This window comes from Piliocolobus tephrosceles, chromosome 2 (genome assembly GCF_002776525.5).
Source record: "Piliocolobus tephrosceles isolate RC106 chromosome 2, ASM277652v3, whole genome shotgun sequence".
Taxonomy (NCBI): domain Eukaryota; kingdom Metazoa; phylum Chordata; class Mammalia; order Primates; family Cercopithecidae; genus Piliocolobus; species Piliocolobus tephrosceles.
The window spans coordinates 42,750,502-42,771,108 of NC_045435.1; the positions used below are offsets into that span (position 1 = coordinate 42,750,502).

The 20,607-nt window shown below is 41.7% G+C and overlaps 1 protein-coding gene and 1 pseudogene across 3 annotated transcripts in view; one reads left to right on the forward strand and one right to left on the reverse strand.

Moving 5' to 3' along the window:
- Positions 1 to 234, reverse strand: part of LOC111542167 — a 16,107-nt pseudogene extending 15,873 nt beyond the window's left edge.
- The window catches only part of CHCHD6 (coiled-coil-helix-coiled-coil-helix domain containing 6), a 239,701-nt gene that overhangs the window by 79,037 nt on the left and 140,057 nt on the right, over positions 1 to 20,607 (forward strand). The window lies entirely within an intron of this gene.

Consider the following 20,607-nt stretch of genomic DNA (forward strand, 5'->3'; position numbering starts at 1 on the left):
ATATTTTTCATTTTCCCCTCTCTATTGCTTCCTTTTCCTTGGCTTATGTAGTTTCCCAGGATTCTCAAAGTACTTTATGTATTTATTTTTTTTCCTGCTTCCAGTGGCTTAGAAGCTGTATTCTTCTATTCTCCTTGTGATTATACTTACATATTTACAAAAGTGTTTAATTCCCATGTTTTCTTCACCCAGTTTTTCTCCAGTAATGTCATCTTGCACAACTTGCACAGCCATAGTACAGAGTTTCTCAGCCTCAGCTCTGTTGAGACATTTTGGGTTGGATGCTTCTTTGTTGTGTGGCTGGCGGGTGGTGACTGTCCTTTGCATTATAGAAAGTTTAGCAGAATCCCTGGCCTCTACTCACTGGAAACCAATAACACTCTTCTAGGTGTGCCAACCAAAATAATCTCCAGATGTTTCCAAATCTCTTGTAGGCAGCAAAATCACCCTGATGGGGGGGTGGGGGCGGGGGAGAAAAATCACCCTAGTTGGAAACTACTCTGTTAGTTTTCTATTACTGCTGTAACAGATTACCAGTTGGTGGCTTAAAACACATGAACATTTTATCTTCTAGCTCTCAGAAGTCTGACAGTCACTCTAGCTCCCATAGGCAAGGGAGGGCATAACACAATGGTGTGAATAAAAGAAGGGGATCTTTGGGAGCTGCTTGTCACTAATGCTGTACGTTTCCCTCTAAGCTATGCTTTAGCTACAGCTCATAGTTTTTTTTTGTTTCTTTGTAAAATGTACATAATATAAAAAAACCATCTTAAACATTTTAAAGTATACAATTAACTAGCATTAAGTACACTCACCATGTTTTACAGCCATATCACTATGCATTTCCAGATTTTTTCATGATCCTAAACTCTGTATCCATTAAATAATAACTGTCCCCAATTAAATAATAAATGTCCCCATTTTTCCTCCCCCCATCCCCTGGTAACTTTCACTTTCTGTTTCTTTTCTTTTCTTTTCTTTTTTTTTTTTTTTGAGACGGAGTTTTGCTCTTGTTGCCTGGGCTGGAGTGCAGTGGCACGATCTTGGCTCACTGCAACCTCCACCTCCCGGGTTCAAGCAATTCTCCTGCCTCAGCCTCCCAAGTAGCTGGAATTACAGGTGTAGGCCACCATGCCCAGCTAAGTTTCTGTATTTTTAGTAGAGATGGGGTTTCACCATGTTGGCCAGGCTGGTCTCCAACTCCTGACTGCAGGTGATCCACCCGCCTTGGCCTCCCAAAGTGCTGGGATTATAGGCGTGAGCCACTATGCCAGCCTCTACTTTCTGTTTCTATCAGTTTGCATATTCTAGTTACTTCATATAAGTAGAATTATATAGTATTTGTCCATCTTTGGCTTATTTCACTAAGTATAACATTTTCGGGGTTCATCCATGTTATAACACATATCAGAATTCCCTTCCTTTTGAAGGCTGAGTAATATTTCATTGTGTATATATACTAGTTTGTTTATCCATTCATCTGTTGATGGACACTTGGGTTGCTTCTACCTTTTGGCTGTTGTGAATGATGCTGTTGTGAATGTTGGTGTACAAATATCTGTTCAAGTTCCTGCTTTCAGTTGAATATATACATAGAAATCCATTATATGGCAGTTCTATATTAAACCTTTTGAGGAAACACCAAACTGTTTTCCGTAGCACTGCACCATTTTATATTTCCAGCTGCCATGCACAGGGGTGCCAGTTTCTCCATGCAGCCTACAGACTTTTGATGTTTTATTATTTTATTTTCATTCAGTTCACTATTAAAATACATCTTTTACATTTTTCTTTGAGAAATGAGACCTCCTCTTTGACCCATGATTTGTTTAGAACTGTATTGTTTAATGTTCCAGTTTCTGGAGAGCTCCCTGTTATTTTTCTTCTGATTTTTAATTTAATACTTTGTGATCAGATAACATATTTTAACAATTTCAATTAATTTGAATTTTTAATGTTCATTTTATGAGCTACGAGATGGTCTGTCTTGGTGAATGCTTCATGTATGTCTGAAACTAATGTTTATGGTTATGTGAAGTGTTCTGTAAATGTCAGATTCAATTTTTTATAGTGATTGTTCAGTTCTTCTGTATTCTTGTTAATTTTCTGTCTAGTGGTTGTCTCAATTTCTGAGAGTTGTGTGAAAGTCCTCAACTATAATTGTAGATTTGCCTACTTCTCTCTTCAGTTGTATTACATTTGTTCTGTGTATTTTGGAGCTCTGTTGTTTGGTGCATACACATTAAAATTGTTATGTTTTGGCAAGGAATTGATCCTTTTATCATTATGTAAAGTTTCACTTTTTCTCTGGTTATGTTCTTGGCTTTAAAATCTTCTTTGTCTGGTATTAATATGGCCCATCCAGCTTTCTTTTCATTAGTATTCACATAGTATATCTTTTTCATACTTTATTCTACCTACATAAATTTGCTTGCTAGCATATAATTGGGTCTTTTTTTAAAAAAAAATCCATTAACAGTCTCTTAATTGGTATGTTTACACCATTTATATTTAATGTTATTAATGATATGTTAGGATTCAAGTTTGCCATTTTACTTTTTGTTTTCTGTATGCTTCTAATGTTTTTTATTCCTTTGTTTCTCCTTTCCAGTCTTCCTGTGGGTTACTTGAACATTTTGTAGTATTTTGTTTTAATTAATCAGAAGCGTTTTGAAATATTCTCTTTGCTTTGCTTTTTAGTGAGTACTGTATGGATCGTGATATACCTACCTATCTCAGTCTACTGTATCAACATTTTACCACTCCAAGTGGAATATAGAAACCTTACCACCAATTACATCCCTTTACCCTCCCCCAATAATGATGTGGGGTTGTCTTAAATATTACCTGTGTATATATTGAGAACCACATCAGACAGTGACACAATTTGTTGCTTTCAAATGTCAAACATAATTTTTAAAACTCAAGAGAAGCATTGCTTGTGTATTTACACTTTCCATTGTTCTTTCTTCATTCCAAACATGTTCTAAGTTTGTTCATTCATTTGTCCCTCCCTCCTTCCTTTCTTCCTTTTTAAAAATTTTTTCGTTTCTATCTGAAGAACTTCTTTTAACAATTAGAGCAGGTCTCCTGGGAACAGATAGATTCTTTTCATTTTCCTTCACTAAGTCTTTACTTTTCTTTCTGATCCCTGAAAGATATTTTTACCAGATACAGACTGTTGGATTAACAATTGCTTTCCTTCAGATTGTGAAAAATATTCTGCCACTTTCTTCTGGCCTCCATGGTTTCTGTTGAGAAATTCACTGTCATTTGCATCATTCTCCCATAGGTAATGTGTCATTCATCTCTTGTACTTTCAAGGTATTTTCTTTGTCTATATTCTTCAAAATTTTGATTATGATTTATTTGTCTGGGAGTAGATTTCTTTGGGTTTATTCTATGTGGGGTTTGCTCAGCTTCTTGACTCTACAGGGTTTTCTTTCATGAACTTTGAGAAATTTTCAATCATTATTTCTGCAAGTATTTTTTCTGTATCTTACTTTTCTCCCTCCCTGTAGGACTGTAATGGTTCTTTGCATTTTGTGTTTTGCCCCCATATTTTTGTTCCAAACTATGATTTTTAAAAGTATAGTTTATAGATATATGTATATACATACATATATGTTTATATATATTTACATTTATTTGTATAAGTTTACACTATCCATTAAGTAATTCAATTTTTATATCTCTATTTCTTATTTTTTAAATTGGGTTAATTTCCTATTTTGCTGGAGTGTTTCCTCCAGTAATCCTTTCAGAAAAAGTTTGAATCTTGTAAACTTTATTTTTTCACATCTAAAAATGTCTTTCATTTTCCAGCTGGTGTATAAAACTTCTAGGACTTCTATGGCAAAATAATTTTAACTTGGTACTTTGAAAATATTCTCCTACTGTCTTCTGGTATCTGGTATTGCCAGCTCTTTCCCCTTTCTGCTATTGCTGGACTTCTTACAATAGTATCATATTAGTTGTGTTCACCTCTGATGTCCCTGCTACAGTGTCTTGAAATGAGGGACAGTGTCTACTAAACTTTGTAGATGCAGTTCCTAGGACAATGCTTAGTAAACTATATCAGCAAACATTTGTTACCTTGGGTTGAAATGTGGGAAACTGAGCTGTATCTGGAGAGCCACGTCAATGGATAGATTTGGTTCTCTGGTCTTGCTTATTGTTGATACAATTTTTTTTTTTTTTTTTTTTTGAGTGAAAATATTCTTCTAGCCATTTTTAGCTACAAAGAGGTATGCCTTTCCTGAGGGGCTGCAGGTTGCAGTGTTGTGAGAATGGGGAGTGTAGTTCATTCTGAGAGCATGTCTGGCCTTGTTACTGGGGCTGGCCATCACAGCAGATAGCTGCCCATGTCTCCTGCCCACTAGGAGCTCATTCTCTGGTAGAGACATGCAGACAGGTTCCTGAAGTATAGAAGGACCTCAGTGTGAATCCCAGTTCTGTCATTTGTAAGGTGTTTTCCCTGAAACAGGGTATTTATTCTGTTTTTACCTCAACTTTCTCTTGCATGAAATGAGTTTAGTAATTTCCATCATGCTGGTATGGAAAGCATTAAATAAGAAGGCATATATAAAGCACTTGGCATGTAATTGGCATTCAGTGAATTTTAGTTCTTTTTCCTTTTTTCTTTTGAACTCATTTGTTAGGAAGCTGGAGAGTTTTTCTTTCTGGCTGAGTTAAGAATTGGGCATAGCAAATGTGTTCATCTTCTCAGAATGTTTTCCAGGGTAATGTAACCTAGAAGCAGAAGATTCTGGTTGATTCTTGAAGATCCAAGTCAAACCTAGAATTCTAGGATTTTAAGATTTTATGTTTGGTTTGGCTTTTTGGAAAGGAGAGTTCTTTTTCAGTCTCTAGGTTTTCTGGGTTGGTGTCATCTTACCATGTTGGCAAGGTAACTCATATCCCTTGAAGGTTAAATAATGACACTCAGCATTACCTGGTGAGTAGAAAAACCAGTCCAAGGTTTTTTCATTAGGCCCTGCCACTTCTCTCCTGACTTCACTCCTTACTTCAGGCCCCTCTTCTCCATCACTCAGAGAGAACATTCTCAAGGGAAGCCAGGATGGTTTACTTACCCTTCTGCTGGGCCTCTCCATTTATGTTAGAGGAGCCTTCTTGCTTTGGGCAAGGAGAACAGGTATGTATTGGAGGTAAGAGCTCACTCAGGTGATGGCTCAAAGTTGGTTTCAGTGGCGGCGTTTGCAGGAAGGGTGGTGACTTCATCTCTTCCCTGATTTTTGTTACAGGTGGCACTCTTACTGGCTAGTGAAATGCATATTCTTGGCCGGGTGTGGTGGCTCATGCCTGTAATCCCAGCACTTTGAAGGCTGAAGAGGGAGGGTTGCTTGAGCCCAGGAGTTCAGGACAAGCCTGGGCACCATAGTGAGACCCCATCTCTACAAAAATATAAACACAATATTAGCCGGGCATGGTGGTGTACACCTGTGGCCCCATCTACTCAGGAGGCTGAGGTGGGAAGATTGCTTGAGGCTAAGAGTTCAAGGCTTCAATGAGCTGAGATCATGCCACTGCACTCCAGCCTGAGCAACAGAGTGAGAGACCCTGTCAGTCAATCAACCACTAATTCAAATCAGTGAAATCAGTTAATCAAATGAAGGTTCCTTTCCCCCCAGGATTGCCTGCTCGCCTCTCCTGCACTCTCACTCCTTTGGAGTAGTTTCCAATCAAGTGTTTTGTCATCTTCTTGGGGAACATTTGTTCTTATAACTTAGGTAATTTTTCCAAGAGAAGGATTTAAATCTCTGAGAATCGTCATCCTCGTCCGCACCATGGAGTATCGGTGTACAGTGGCTCCCAAGGCTGTACAGCTGGCCCAGATATGCCCCAGGGAAGGCCTCTGCCAGCATTGTGCTCCTGGGGTTAGGACTGTGTGTGATTTGAACAATGGAAATGTCAGAGTCCTTCTGTTAGTGGGCTATGGAGATGGTGCCCTGGAGAGGGTTTCTGTGTGGGGTTGGACTCCACCACACATGTACTTGGGAGGGTTTTTATTTAGGCCCACTCGAAGCCTCTGTGGCTGAACTTGAGCTTCCTTGCCCTCCACTCGATCTCTGTAGTCCTCATAGTGGTCCTGAGAAGTCAGGGTAGGATCAGGGAATCCTTGGGTGCAGGGCCAGGAGGCCCTTAGGTAGAACTCTGCCAGGGAAGCTTTAGGAAAGCTGGCCCTCCCAGTGGCTTTTCTACCCCATCTTTTGCCTATTCCTTGCCCTAGGCTTAGTGTTTTTCAGAGGCTTAGATGGATGAATTACATCTGGCCCTCTTACCCCTGGAGGTGGAAGAGTGAGTGGTGCCTCAACCTCTGGGTCTCTCATACTGTGTCTCTCTCTGCAGGGTGTGCAGGAGAGTGGCTGTCTGAGGCTCTCTAGCCTGGTGGGTAGGGAGAGAGGGTCACCACCTGCGCATGTGGAAGCATTCTGTGTGTTGCTTTAGTGGGGAAAACCTTGTGTTTTCTCCTGCCATGAATGCTAAGGAGAGATAGTGAGGATTGTTGAAAGACCACATAAATGGACCTGCCTAAGACAGGGGAGCAGGGCAAGAAACTAGACTTTCCAATTTGACATAGAGCTTCCCTGGAAGTCATTTTCCTAAAAATACTGAAAAGACCTTGAGTTGCTAATTTAAGGGAGGTAATCTCCAGATTTGTCTGTTTCTAGTTATTGTTCCCACTTATTTATAGATGGAAAATGTGGTGTCCCAGGTGTAAGCTGAGGCCCCAAGTCTACCGTGGGACTTCAAGAACATTTTTATTGCCTATCTTGGGACCTTTTTTTCTTCCCAAATGTAGTTTTTTAAATACAGTAGTGACACATGCTTTAAAAAGTTAATACATATTTGTTAAAAACTTAAAAATCCCCCGAAGTGTTTAAAAGAAAAAGTGAAAGTCAGCCTCCCTCTCCTTGCCCCCAGGGCCACTCCCAGGATCACTGTGGAGGAGAGGTTGATGGGAATTGTTCTGGAGGCTCCTGACCCAAGCTCTGCTGCTCAGCCCCCCTCCCCACTGGTGTAGTATGGCCATGTGAGAAGGAAGCGGGAGAAGAGTAACAGGGCACCTCTGTGCCAGTGTCTGGCTCCAGTCCTCCTTGTCGAGGGAGGGTTTGAGAGTAGATGAATGATCTCCCCCGACTGTGCTGTTTCCTTCCCAGGCCTTGTGCTGTATATGCTAATGTGCATTTCACCAGATTTCCCTCTCTGTCTTTTTAAAAAGTTTGTGATTTTTGCTTCACAATTTGAAGCACAGAATTATAACAGAGGGGTGGTGGGAGGGAAAACCAAGTGGTGCACTGGAGGTTCCGTGGGGGGACCAGTGCAGCAGGGTGACAAGGCACACAGGCCACTCAGGCTTCCTGGGCCAGGGTATGAGAGGAGTGCTGAGTAGTGAGATCTCTGTTTCATCTCCAAAGGCGAGATAAATGGAACTTCTGAATGCTGATTCTTGGAGTGGCTTTTATTCTTTGACCATCCACTTAGAGATGGAGTGGGAGACACCTGGGCCTGCTGAAACCTTGCTGTTCTTCAAATAACGAAAATGATTTCATTAGAGGCTTTCTGCTGAGGTTCCTGGGGTCTGTGTTGTCAGCCCACCTCCCTTGCTTTCAGGATGGGCCACAGTTTGATCTGGAAACTAAATGTGCCCCTTTCAGTGGATACAGTTCTCTTTTCCCCGCTGTTTTTCCTTTGTGGCAGGCCTAGTCACGGCGCGAGCATCCTCTCAGCTCCCTGACGGCACTTGCTCTATTATAGCAGGGTGCCCCCGCTCTGTGGCTATGGAGCTGCTCCGGGACCCTCCTGCCAGCCTGTGGGCTCCTCAAAGCAGCGGCTGGGCCTGAGTCACCTTCTTGTCCTCCTGGACTCTTCTAGTCAGAGAGGACCTTTGACGGTCACAGATAGCCAGCCGCTCAGTCACTGAGACCAGATGTTGGTTGAATTTCACAGGAATTGCAGCTCAGTCTGCCTTGCCTCTCGGACCATGTGGGCTCCAGTGCCTGATTCATCCAGGCTAAAAAGATTTGTAGTTGCTGAACATTTTTCAGCTTCTAAGGCCTTTTGTGCCTTGGTCGGTTGCTTTTGTATCCTGGAATGTTCCATTTTTCTTTCTTCCCCAGGTTAACAGGAAAAGTTCCAGGATTGGCTTAAATGTACCTTCCTTCAAGAAAGCTGTCTATGCCCTCTGTTGCTGGCGAGGTGTTCCCTTGCACGAATCCCCATAGCTCCTGGACTTTTGCATTACCAGGCTTGACCCTTTGCTAACATTGTGGTTTGTTTCCCATTTCCTGGAGTGCAGCTTCCTTAAAGGCAGAGTCTGTGTTTTTGTCCTCTCGGAATCTCTAGCATTTATCCAGGAACTTGGTGGGGACTGAAAAATAAAAAGGTGTTGAACGAGTGAAGGAATCACTCTTGTCTCTAGCTGTACTCAACAGATGGGTATGGGCACTGCAAGCTGAAAAATGTACTTGCAAGAGACAGTGGTGTAGAAAGCCAAGGACAAGCCCAGAAGGAGTGCTTATTAGATGATAACTGCTAGGGCAGGACCTCAAGATGCCTTAACAAACTACTGATGTATTTATTCAACACCCTTCTCATAAAATGTATTCGTTTCTTAGTGGTCTAGTCATATTTATTTTCAGAGTACTCCCGTGATAAAACGTGGATCCATCCTACTTTAGAAAACAAACAGGACATGAAGAGATGACCATCCAGATGGTCTTTGTGTCAGGGCCGGAACTAGGGGATGAGCCAGCTTGTCCTGACTCCGGAAGCAGAGATTCTCAAAGCTCACGTCGCCCCACAGTCCTGGGTGCCTCTCGTGAACCCCACTGACAATGTCACAGCATAGCTACCGTGCTGGGGGGATGCCTGATCTCTTTGCCTGGTGTCTTTTCTCTTGGGTTGGGGTTAGGGGAGAAAGTCGAACAGAACAGCAAAAAGAAGAAAGAAACACCCAGAATACCACAGCCTAGAGAAAAAGAAGACTGCGCCATCTTGGTCTCTGTCCTTCTAAATAATACTAGAGTTTTGGGTCATACTGCATACGCTGTTTTGTAAACAGTCTTTTTCATTTAGCAAAACATTGTGGATATTTTTCTTGTTCGTAAATACAGGTCTACCCATCATTTTTCAAGTTTGCATAGTATTTCATAATTGGATATGCATAATTAATTTAACCAATTATCTATTATTACACACTTATTTCCTGTTTTTAATGTTAAAATCAACACTGTGCCAAATGTACATCTACATCTTTCCTTCTTTTGTCCATTATTTTCTTAAGGTTATATTTTTAGAAATCATCAACTCATATGCACATTTAAAATTGTACTATATATTAGATTAGTCTGTAGGAAAGATAAAACTCAATGATTGTAAGGATGTGAGACTTGAGGGCATCTGGGCTGTGTGCTATAGAAGGTATATTGAACATACCATTTCTCTTTGCTCCATTCCCAAGCCCAATTAAAAGGAGAGTAAAGACATGGGGAGATAAGGATGATGGCAGCAAAATTGTGATAGCTGGAAAAGAGGTGGATGGTTGGTGGGTAATTGAGAAACTCAGAGACAGCTGGAACTCAGGCCTGCAGTGAAGGATCACAGAAGCAGTTGGGTGACAAACCAGGGTGTCCGCAAAGAGCTCCAGAATTGGAGGGAGGAGACCCCTCTGAAAGTGGGGTTCAGGTGGAGTAGAGAATGAAAAGATTAGGTTAAAGTCTGTGTGAGGCACAGTTAGATCCCCTCCCTACCTGTGTAACGTGGTAGTTTTATCTCCTTCCCACCAGCAGATTAGTGGTTTATCCTCTAGGTTATCCCCCTGTGAGGATCAAGTGAAAGGACTTTGGATGCTGGCACAGCAGGCATCCCAGAGAAAAGGAGCATCATACTCATGACAGGCTGAGACCTTCCACCTGCCCAAGTGTTATTCCTCACTATACTCCAAGAAAACAGGCTTTACCACTGCCCTACAGGAGATTAAAAGCTGGCTTCATGAGAGGTTAGAGAGCCCTAGGGAAAAGCCTCATAAACGTGGAAATTTGGAAGTTCTTCAGTAAAATGTTCTGACCAGATCACTCTACCAATTGACAAATCACTCCCATAGAAACAGACCTTGCAATCATTTTGTCATTGCTTCATTCTTAACTATAAGGAGATAACTCTGTCAAAAGATATTTGATAACTTCCTCTAACATGACCAAAATAAAAACCAATATAAATGTGAGACCAAAACATTCAGCCTCCACAGTCCAAAACAAACACACAGAGAAAAAAGGAACACACAGAGAAAAAAGGGAAAGACAATGCAGAGGAGCGGAAGAAAAGGTTTTTATTCTTAAGTTAAATCCTCAGAAAAGAGAAAATACTGAATTCATAAAATAAGAGCAGGAAACTGGTAAAAAATCACACTTAGAAAAAAGCTATTAGAAATTAAAAATATGATATCAGAAATGGATAATTCAATAGAAGGGCTAGAAAGTAGATTTGAGGAATTGTCCTAGTAATTAGAACAAAAAGAGAAAGCAATAGAAAATATGAAACATTAGGAAAATTAGAGACTTAGCTCAGGAGGTCAAGCATCCAAACAGTAGTAGCAGTACCAGAAAGAGGAAACTGAAGAAATTATTAATAAAATTATTTCAGAACATTTCCCAGAACTGAGGAATAAGACCTTCCAGATTGAGAAGGGCCCATTAGTTCCTAGCCCATTAGCTTTCGAAAATAGATCTATACCAGGGTACATCATGAAATTTTAGAACATAAAGGACCAGAACTGATCCTCGAAGTTTCCAGAGGGATGTGTTATTATCTCCTGCTGTATAACAAATTACTCCAAAACTTAGTGGCTTAGAACAGGAAATGTCAAACTTTTTCACAGTAGTGTTATGGGCCACATGGTCTCTATTGCAGCTACCCATCTTTGCCATTGTAGCACAAGAGCAGCCATAGTCAATATGTGAGTGATTATGACTGTGTTCCAATAAAACTTATTTACAAAAATACGTGGCCAGGTCAGGCCCTGTGTTTCCTGGCTTAAAACAACAACACTTATGTCTCACAGTTTTTGTGGGCATAGCTGGTTCGCTTACCTTTGGATCACGCAAACAATTTCAGTTAAGATGTTGGTTAGGGCTACGATCATCTGAAGACTTGGTGGGGGTTGGATCCATTTCTGCACTCATTCAGATTGTTGTCAGAATTCAATTCCTTGTGGGCTGTTGGATTAAGTGCCTCTGTTTCTTGGGTTTGGGTCTCATAGCAGTTTGCCTCATCAGAGTGAGGAAGAGAGAGTGTGAACAACAGAATTCAGTCTTTTGAAAGCTAATCTTGGAAGGGACATTCCATCACTTTTGCCATATTATTTTACTATATTCTGAATTAGGGCTATTATTTTACTATATTCTGAATGTAGGTCCAGCCCTTGGTATAAGGGTGTGAATACTAGGTGATAGGGATCATTGGGGGCTGTCTTAGAGGGCTGTATAACTCAAGAAAAAAGAAAACATGTTATGGGAAGTAACTTCAAAATGTTTGTGGAAAAATTGAATTAAAAGATAAAAATATAAACTTTGTTTCTCACCATGAGCTTTATCAAGTTCAAGACACTTTTGTACACAGTGATACCAGCCATTTAATCCATTCCCGAAGAATTGAGGGTCCTGGGAATTTAACCATGTCAATGTAGTCTTTTTGGCATTATTAACTGAAGAAAAATGGGTGCCCTTTAAAGATTTTTTAAGATTAAGAAAGAAAAAGAAATCAGAAGGAGCCAAATCAGGACTGTAAAGTGGACACCTAATGATTTTCTGTCAAAACTCTCCCCAAATTGCCTTTGTTTGATGAGAGGAATGAGTAGGAGCATTGTCCTGGTGGACAAGGACTTTCTGATGAAGCATTCCTGGGTGTTTCCTGGGTGTTTTTCTAAAGCTTTGGCTAATTTTCTTGAAAATTAGCCATAATAAGCAGCTGTTGTTGTCCACAGGCAAAATGCATTGAGCATCTCCAAAACTGTTGCCATGACCTTTGAGTGGTCTTTTTTTTTTTTTCTTATTTGAGACAGAGTCTTGCTCTCTTGCCTAGGCTGGAGTGCAGTGGCGTGATCTCAGCTCACTGCAACCTCCACCTCCCAGGTTCAAGTGATTCTCCTGCCTTAGCCTCCCAAGTAGCTGGGATTACAGGCATATGCCACCACGCCCTGCTATTTTTGTGTTTTTAGCAGAGACAGAGTTTTGCTATGTAGGCTGGGCTGGGCTGGTCTGGAACTCCTGGCCTCAAGTGATGTGCCCACCTTGGCCTCTCAAAGTGCTAGCAGGCATGAGCCACTGTGCCTGGCCTAAGCAGTCTGCTTTTGCTTTGATGGGACCCTTTCTGCCTCTTGGTAGCCACTGCTTAGGTTGTGCTTGTCTTCAGGATTGTACTGGTAGAGTTGTGTTCTATCTCCTTTTATAGTTCTTCAGAGACATGCTCAGGATCTTGATTTCACTTGTTTAAAATTTCTACTGTGGAAATTTTAAATTTTACTGTGTAAAGCTCTGCCTTTGTCTGCAGCTGATCTGAGTGCAATAGTTTTGGCACCTATTGAGTGGAAAGTTTGCTTAACTTTAGTTTTCACTCAGAATTGTGTAAGCTGAACCAAGAGAGATGTCTATGTGTCAGCTCTTGTGCTGCTGTTAAACATTTGTCATCTTTAATTAGGGCACAAAGAAGGTAAATTTTTTTCCCTGAAGATTGATGTGGATGGTGTGCCGCAGAGGGCTTTATTCTCAACATTGTCTCATTTCTTCTAAAATGAGATATCTATATGTAAACTGCTGATTTCTTTGGGGCATTACCCCCATAAATTTTCAAAAGCATTAATGGTTTCATCATTTTTCTGCCTAAGTTTCACCATAAATTTGATGTTTGTTCTTGCTTCAATTTTAGCAGAATTCATGTTGCTCTGGTAGGAGCTGTTTTCAAACTGATATTTTATCCTTCTCAGTGCTCAAACTAAATCCTGTTCAGACATGTTATAATAAGTTAGTATGAGTTTATTTTGGTGTCAAAAATTGAAATCCATGCATAGTTTTAAAATAATATACATTTTCCATAACTTCATGACGACCCCTCATATACAAAGTTAAGAATCAGAGTGTCTTCCTACAACAGTAACACTGGGAGCTACAAGACAATGGATCAATGTCTTTAGAATCCCAAAAGAACAAAATTTAATTTCAGAGAAAACAAAGTTATACTAGAAAGGAAATAATAACTAAAGTACATTACATGGCTCAGCTGTGAATAATATTTCCAGTCATACTGTGAACACCAATTATTGAACCATACACACATTTTGGTTAAACTTGGAGAATTAATAGGGGACAGGAGACTTATATGGAGGAGGTGTGTGTGCAAGAACAAAATCCTTATTGTCACAGTGGGAAGTCAATAGATGACAGAATTAGAAACATTGAGGTGAATACTTGACGAAACAGCTAGAATAATCTAGATTGTCTCCCAGGAAATGGAGAGAGGTGAGCCAAGCACTACGGTTTGTGGTGATAGACTATTTATGTGCTATTTGATGTTGATAGAAATAAACTTTAAAAAGTAATGATATCAAAATGTAGTGTGACACGTTGGATTGGGTACTAGAACAGAAACAAACAGTAGAAAAACTGGTGAAAGTCAAATTGTTTTAAGTTTAATACAGTAGTAAAGTGGGTTTCTTAGTTGTGACAAACGCACTACAGTAATAGATGTTAGCATTAGGGGAAACTGGGCGGGGAGTAAATAGGACTCTGTATTATCTTTACAACTATTTTGTAAATTTAAAACTATTCCAAAATGGAAAGCTTATTAGAGAAAGCTCAGTGTGGATACTCTCATACTACCGAGTGAATGCTGGATATTTCCTGAGCTGTGGGACACAAGAGGAAGAACAGGTTGTGGGGGTGGGATGGGGCAGGAGGAGAGGCTGGGCTCAGTTGTAGAGAGAGACCTGTGCCTGGAGGCACATGAGATGTCCTGTAGGCAGGGCCACCAAGTTAGAGACAGAATAATGCACCAGCCCATAGATAATTGGTTGGGAGCAGATGGGATGTGTCTGTGAAATGTGTGTGAAATGAGAAGAGAAGGGGACTTAGGATAGAGCTCTAATGAATACCAAAAACATTGGGGGGAAAGTGCAGTTTTTACTGCTTGATTTTTGTTCCTAATTTTAGTTCTTTGTATGGCTCATTTTTTATGAGACTGGTTGTTGAACCTCTAAATCATTTTATTCTCATCAAGAGCTAACAAACTAAGCTATGTAGAATTAATTGAGCAAAACTGGCCTTGTATGTCAGTAATAGGGAATGGTGTGGACTGTGGTAAGTGTGGATATTCTGCCGAATGGGTCACTTCAGCTTCAGCTGATCGCTGCCTATAGGAATATGGCTCTACTGTTAACACATTTTCTTATTTTTCTAAGTGAGAAATCCAGGGTTTCTGGATTTCAAACATCTCAAGTTTTAAGTGTTGGCAATTAATTAATTATTTTTAATGTTTGCTAACCAAACAGAACATCTTGACAAAAAGTGGCTTGCAGACCACTTGTTTATTTCCATTCTAATTCTTTCCTGTGAGTGTGGCCAATTTTCCATTTTTTTCCCCCCTGCCCCAAGCTGTTTTCTGTACTTTTAATGTACACTACTCCAGTAGACCAGCAGCGAGGTGTTTGAGGAGGCTGTTGACAAACTTGGACCAATGACATATTCCTATGCAGCTCTGCTTATTAAATCCCCATGGTCCAGAAGGCACAGGCTTAGTAATGTGAATGGAATGGAATCTGCCAGACATTTAGCTCCTTGCTCAAAGGGACTTTATCTCACAGTTGTCCCTTGTATTTGATGCCCATGTCATGGAGGACAGGACCCAGTATCCTGCCAAGTAAGACAGTGTGGCTCTAAGACCTGTGTGGCCTATTATTCTGGCCTAGAAGATTGATCTGGCAAAATTTGTTTTCATGTAGCCACGCAGCAACATAGTAAGTTTTCCTTGCAGATATTTGCAAATGAATTTCCATCTCCACCATGTTGCTTGTGGTAAGGGCAAGAGCATAGCTTTAACTATAGTTATTAGAAGAGGAAAAACTCAGGCCCCCTCATGAAGTTTATCTGCAGTTTTCTAGTCTTGTATCTGTGCATGTTTTTTTTTTTTTTTTTTGAGACGGAGTCTTTTTCTGTCGTCCAAGCTGGAGTGCAGTGGCGCGATCTCGGCTCACTGTAAGCTCCGCCTCCCGGGTTCACACCATTCTCCTGCCTCAGCCTCCCAAGTAGCTGGGACTACAGGCGGCTGCCACCACACCTGGCTAATTTTTTGTATTTTTAGTAGAGACGGGGTTTCACCATGTTAGCCAGGATAGTCTTGATCTCCTGACCTCGTGATTTGTCCGCCTCGGCCTCCCAAAGTGCTGGGATTACAGGCTTGAGCCACTACTCCCGGCCGGTTTTTTCTTTTTTGAAGTGAAAAATCATAGTGGCTTTTTTCCAGGTTGCTCAAACAAATCATCAATCTTCCATGAAGTCTTAGAAATACTAACTTATCCTGGAATGTATTTGGCCTCTTTTCTGAGGGCCTCAACATGCAAATTTGAAGGCATAGATTTGGTTTTCCTCCCTCCCCTTCTCTGTGTGGCCTGATCAGTCTTTAGTCCATGTTTTTTTTTTTTTTTAGGAAAAAAAGCATTACAAGTATTTTTCACATGATGTTATCAATCTCATGTTAAAAATTTGTTAAGAGCATCTTTTCCTGGCTTCTAGTATAACCAAAGATGTTTTCTGGTTTATGCCTTTTGAGTTGCATCTCCATTCTTCTTTTTTTTTTTTTTTGAGACGGAATTTCACCTTGTTGCCAAGGCTGGAGTGTAGTGGTGCGATCTCAGCTTACTGCAGCCTCCGCCTCCTGGATTCAAGTGATTCTCCTGCCTCAGCCTCCCTCATATGTTGGGATTACAGGTGCCCACCACCATGCTTGGCTAATTTTTTTCTTTTTTTTTTTTTTTTTTTGTATTTTTAGTAGAGGCGGGGTTTTGCTGCATTGGCCAGGCTGGTCTCGAACTCCTGACCTCAGCTGATCCGCCTGTCTCAGCCTCCCAAAGTGCTGGGATTACAAGCATGAGCCACCGCGTCCGGCTGCATCTCCATTCTTGCTTTAACTTTTATGATGCTACTTTATGTGGAATACGTTTTCTTCTTTTCCCTGTTGATTGGCACCTTGGGATTTTTATGTGTACCTTTGAATGCCCTCGTATATTTTGCCTCTTTATCCTGGAGGCTTCTTGCTGGAAGGGCTGGTGTTTGTGACTCATCTTCACCCCAGGAATTCTAGGCTGTCTTGGAGCCTACCATGATTATGTGTATATAATTCTTGCTTTATGTATTATAAACCTGATTAAGTTTGTAAAAATGAAGGTTTGTAAGTATGAGTATTTTTAGGGAGTCAACATAGTGCTCTGGAAGGATATGGAATATAGAATCAGAAATATATAGTTCAGATCTTTATTTTGCCTTTTATTGGCCTCAGGACCTTGGGCAAGTCGTGCCCCTTTTCTGAACCTTGGCTTTGTCCTTTTGTTAAAAGAGATACTGTCTCTACCTTGTTGACCATATCAGATTGTTATTCACAATCAAGTAGATTATAGGTAAGGAAATTCAAAATTAATGTCAATGCATTATATTCCTGTTGTCATTTTTAAATATACTAAGGTACTTTGCTGTTTTAAGAAGTTACGAGATAAATGGTCACCTTACTTCAGTGAGTTTTCCTAAGGTTGCGACTAACTCTCCATTGTAATCTCTAGTGAGAGGAAGGACTGCAAGAAATGTATAATTCCTGACCATCTGCTAGGTACTGGCCGCTACTAAGGAGCTTTCACCCACATTAGTTCCTTGAGTCATCACGAACAAAATTTGAGACAGGCATTAGTTTTTGGAAATGAAGAAACTCAACAATGAGCAGAGGCTTTGCACGGGTACACAGGACTTATGGGAGACCCCACTCTCATGACCTATCCAGGGCCCTTGGATGCCCATCAGCTGGCCTGGGCATGCTGAATCCAGGGTCCACCCTCACCTGTTTCTTTGCTTACTAGCAGTAGTTCTAGCCCTTTGCCAGTCTTCCAGGAATGGAGCTGGTTTATGTTGGGGACGAGAGGGTGTTGCCCAGAGTGAACCTCAAAGCATCAGTGAATTGGAAGACACTAGTTGATTGGGGGATCTGTGGGGAAGCTATTAGTTCTAGGTCTTGTTTAGTTCTCATCCAGATGGGAGAATGGTAATTTGAGGAAGAGATCAGATCCAACTCAGTATTCGTGGAGTGCAGGATAGAGCTCCCCAGAGGAACCCAGCATTAAATGTAGCTAACTTTGCTAGAATTATTATACCAAGAATATTGATGGGTGGCTTTCTTTGATTTTCTATTTCTGGATTGAAGTACATTTTTCAAGGTGGGTTATCGATATCAGAGGTAGTCAGAAAGAAGTAGAGGTAGGGAAGATGTCTCTATGGAGAGAACAGAGGGAAAGACACAATTTGTTTTAGAAGGGTTGGTGGTAACTCTTTGTCATCACCTCTATTTGCCTCTGTAAAGGAATTTGTGTCTCTTTGCTGAAGCACAGACAGGACAGAGTTTATGAATATGATATTTTGAAATATGTATTTGGTCTTTGTCCTCCTTTTCCTGGTTTACAACTCCTAAAATCCTTGGAATCTCCAGAGTAATGTTGACATCTTTTTGTGTGTGAATGATTGATAACTTCAGCATGGGGCTGGTCACCAGAAACACAAAGCAAGATTGGAGGATTGGGCCTTTAGCCCCACGCCCCACCAGCCTATGGTTAAATTGATCACCAAATGACCAGTGGTTTAATCAATCATGCCTATGAAATGATGCCTCCATAAAAACCTAAGAGGACAGACTTCAAGAGCTTCCAGATAACCAAACACTTAGAAGTTCCTGGAGAGTGGTACACCCAGGGAGGGCACAGAAGCTCGGCACCCCCTCCCACATGCCTTGCCCTGTGCTTCTTTTCATCTGTATTCCTTATAATAAACCAGGAAATGTAAGTGTTTCACTAAGTTCTGTGAGCCACTCCAGCAAATTAATCAAACCCAAGAGAGGGTCATGGGAGCCCCATCCTAAAGCCAGTCAGTCAGCCTTCTGGAGGCTTGGACTTGTGACTGGTGTCTGAAGTGGGGGAGGTGAATGGCGAAGGCAGTTTTGGGGACAGCTCCCAACCTGTGGGATCTGACTCCATTTCCAGGTAGGTAATGTTGGAATAGAATTAGAGGATACCCAGCTAGTGTCTGCTGCAGAATTGTTTGTTTACTGATGGGAACAAATCCCTACATATTTTGGGCTCACAGAAGTCTTCTGTATTGATTGTTGTGTGGTGTGAGGGCAGAGAAAAAATGGTTTTAGTTTTTCTTAACAGAATCTAACCCAAATCTAGGAGAGACTTTTGGTTTGGTGATAATGAGCTCTGGAGAAAACACAGAAACAAGTTAATATCCTAAGCCCTTTTATTTCAGGGCTATGTTTTCAGCAAAGCTCTGATATTATTTCCTACCTGATCCTTCAGCATCAGCATTCCCCAGGGACTTAACCTGGGGACGTCTCTCTGAGCAGTTTCCTGTCTTCCCATGGTTCCAGCCATCCTCTGTATGCCAGAGACTCCGAATTCTGCATGTCCAGGTCTACACCACAGCATGGTCGCACACAGAATCCTCTGTCTTGTCTGCCAGGCGTGCTCTCCTAGTGTGCTCTCGTGGATCCCAGCACCCTCCACCTCGTTGTCTAAGCTGGAAAGCTGGTTATCATCCTTGACTCCTCCCTCTCTCTCACCTCCTTGCCATTGCAAGGCCTATTCTCTCAACCTTGCGTTTTCCTTCTTAAATCAAGTCTCTGCTCTTTCCGTAGCTACTCTTCTAGTCTAGCCCTTGCTGTTGCTCCTGTGGATTCTCAGCCCCTTGCTTATCTCTGTCCACAGCTCTTGCTCCCTTGAGCTCCTCCTTCTACCTACCACCACAATTGCCCATCAGAAACACATAACTGGTCACGCCGCTTCTTTGGTCTGAAGCATGCAATGGCTTTCCTACATTTCTGTGATCAAGTCCCCAAGTCTGACCTAGCAGTCAAGATGCTTAACTGTGCCTCTGCTGGCCTCATCCTAGCTTTCCTCAAGGAAGAGACACTTACCTCTGCTGGAGGCACAGAACCTTCCTCCCCATTTGCAGAACACTCACAGCTTCATCCCTCTGTGCTCTGTTTAGAATGGTCCTACTTAGAAGGCACTTTCCCCCTTCCTCTGCCCCAGGAAAGGTGTCTATTGACATTCATTCAGATGTCATTTTTTCCTCTGTTCTGACTGGCTCTTCTGCCTCCCCAACCACTCTTCTCTTCCTCCCTGTCCTCCCCCTCCCCCTCTGCATCTTCCTCCTCCTTCCTTCTATGTGTTCATACCCACCTCTAAGCCAGGACCTCCCCGAGGAGTGGTGTTAATGGTATCTCCCCCAGCATGAGTGTCAACCATGTACTTGGAAATGTACAGGGGAATGTTAGGGGAATGTCAGGGGAATGATGGAAGCTGAGCACTGAGCCAGGCACATGGGCTTGGTGCTTTCTCGTTGGCATTGTCATATTAGTCATGATTAAACTTAACATAAACAGCCACAGCCAGGTGGTTGTAGGGGCTATAGAGCCATTGTTTGGCTCTGTTTTTGTGTGATGAACTGGCTTTCTCACAGCCCACATTTTGCTTAGAGCAGAGGCGCTCAGTGCTGGACTTGTCAAGCCAGCTAGCTGTCATTGCCAGGAAAGCTTCCCTTCAGGAAGGGACTGGCTTGGAGAGACTGCGAACCCTTTCAGGTGCTGAGTATGGGCCCAAGGGACTGCAGCCTGAAAGCACATTAGGGATGAGGAACAGAGAAGGTTTCCATCAGCTTGCTCTTGAGCTCTGTTCTATGAACATATGTACCTGCAGTGGTGGGGAGCATGAATGGAGTCTTACTTCACATGCACCAGGGGAACTTGTTATTTATTTATTTATTTTATATATTTTATTATTATTATACTTTAAGTTTTAGGGTACATGTGCATGACATGCAGGTTTATTACATATGTACACATGTGCCATGTTGGTGTGCTGCACCCGTTAACTCATCATTTACATTAGGTATATCTCCTAATGCTATCCCTCCCCCCTCTCCCCACCCCACGACAGGCCCTGCCTGGTGTGTGATGTTCCCCACCCTGTGTCCAGGTGTTCTCATTGTTCAGTTCCCACCTATGAGTGAGAACATGTGGTGTTTGGTTTTGTGTCCTTGCGATAGTTTGCTGAGAATGATGGTTTCCAGCTTCATCCATGTCCCTACAAAGGAGATGAACTCATCCTTTTTTATGGCTGCATAGGAACTTATTATTTAAAGGAGCCCTGCTGTGGATTGTTTTGCAAGGGTGAGGAGGCTTCCTTACCTTAAACAATCACCGACTGCTCTCTGTGGGCTAGGTCTGTGAGTTCAGGGCCCAATACCTCTGCAGAATGTTCTTGCCTGTCTCTTTTAATGA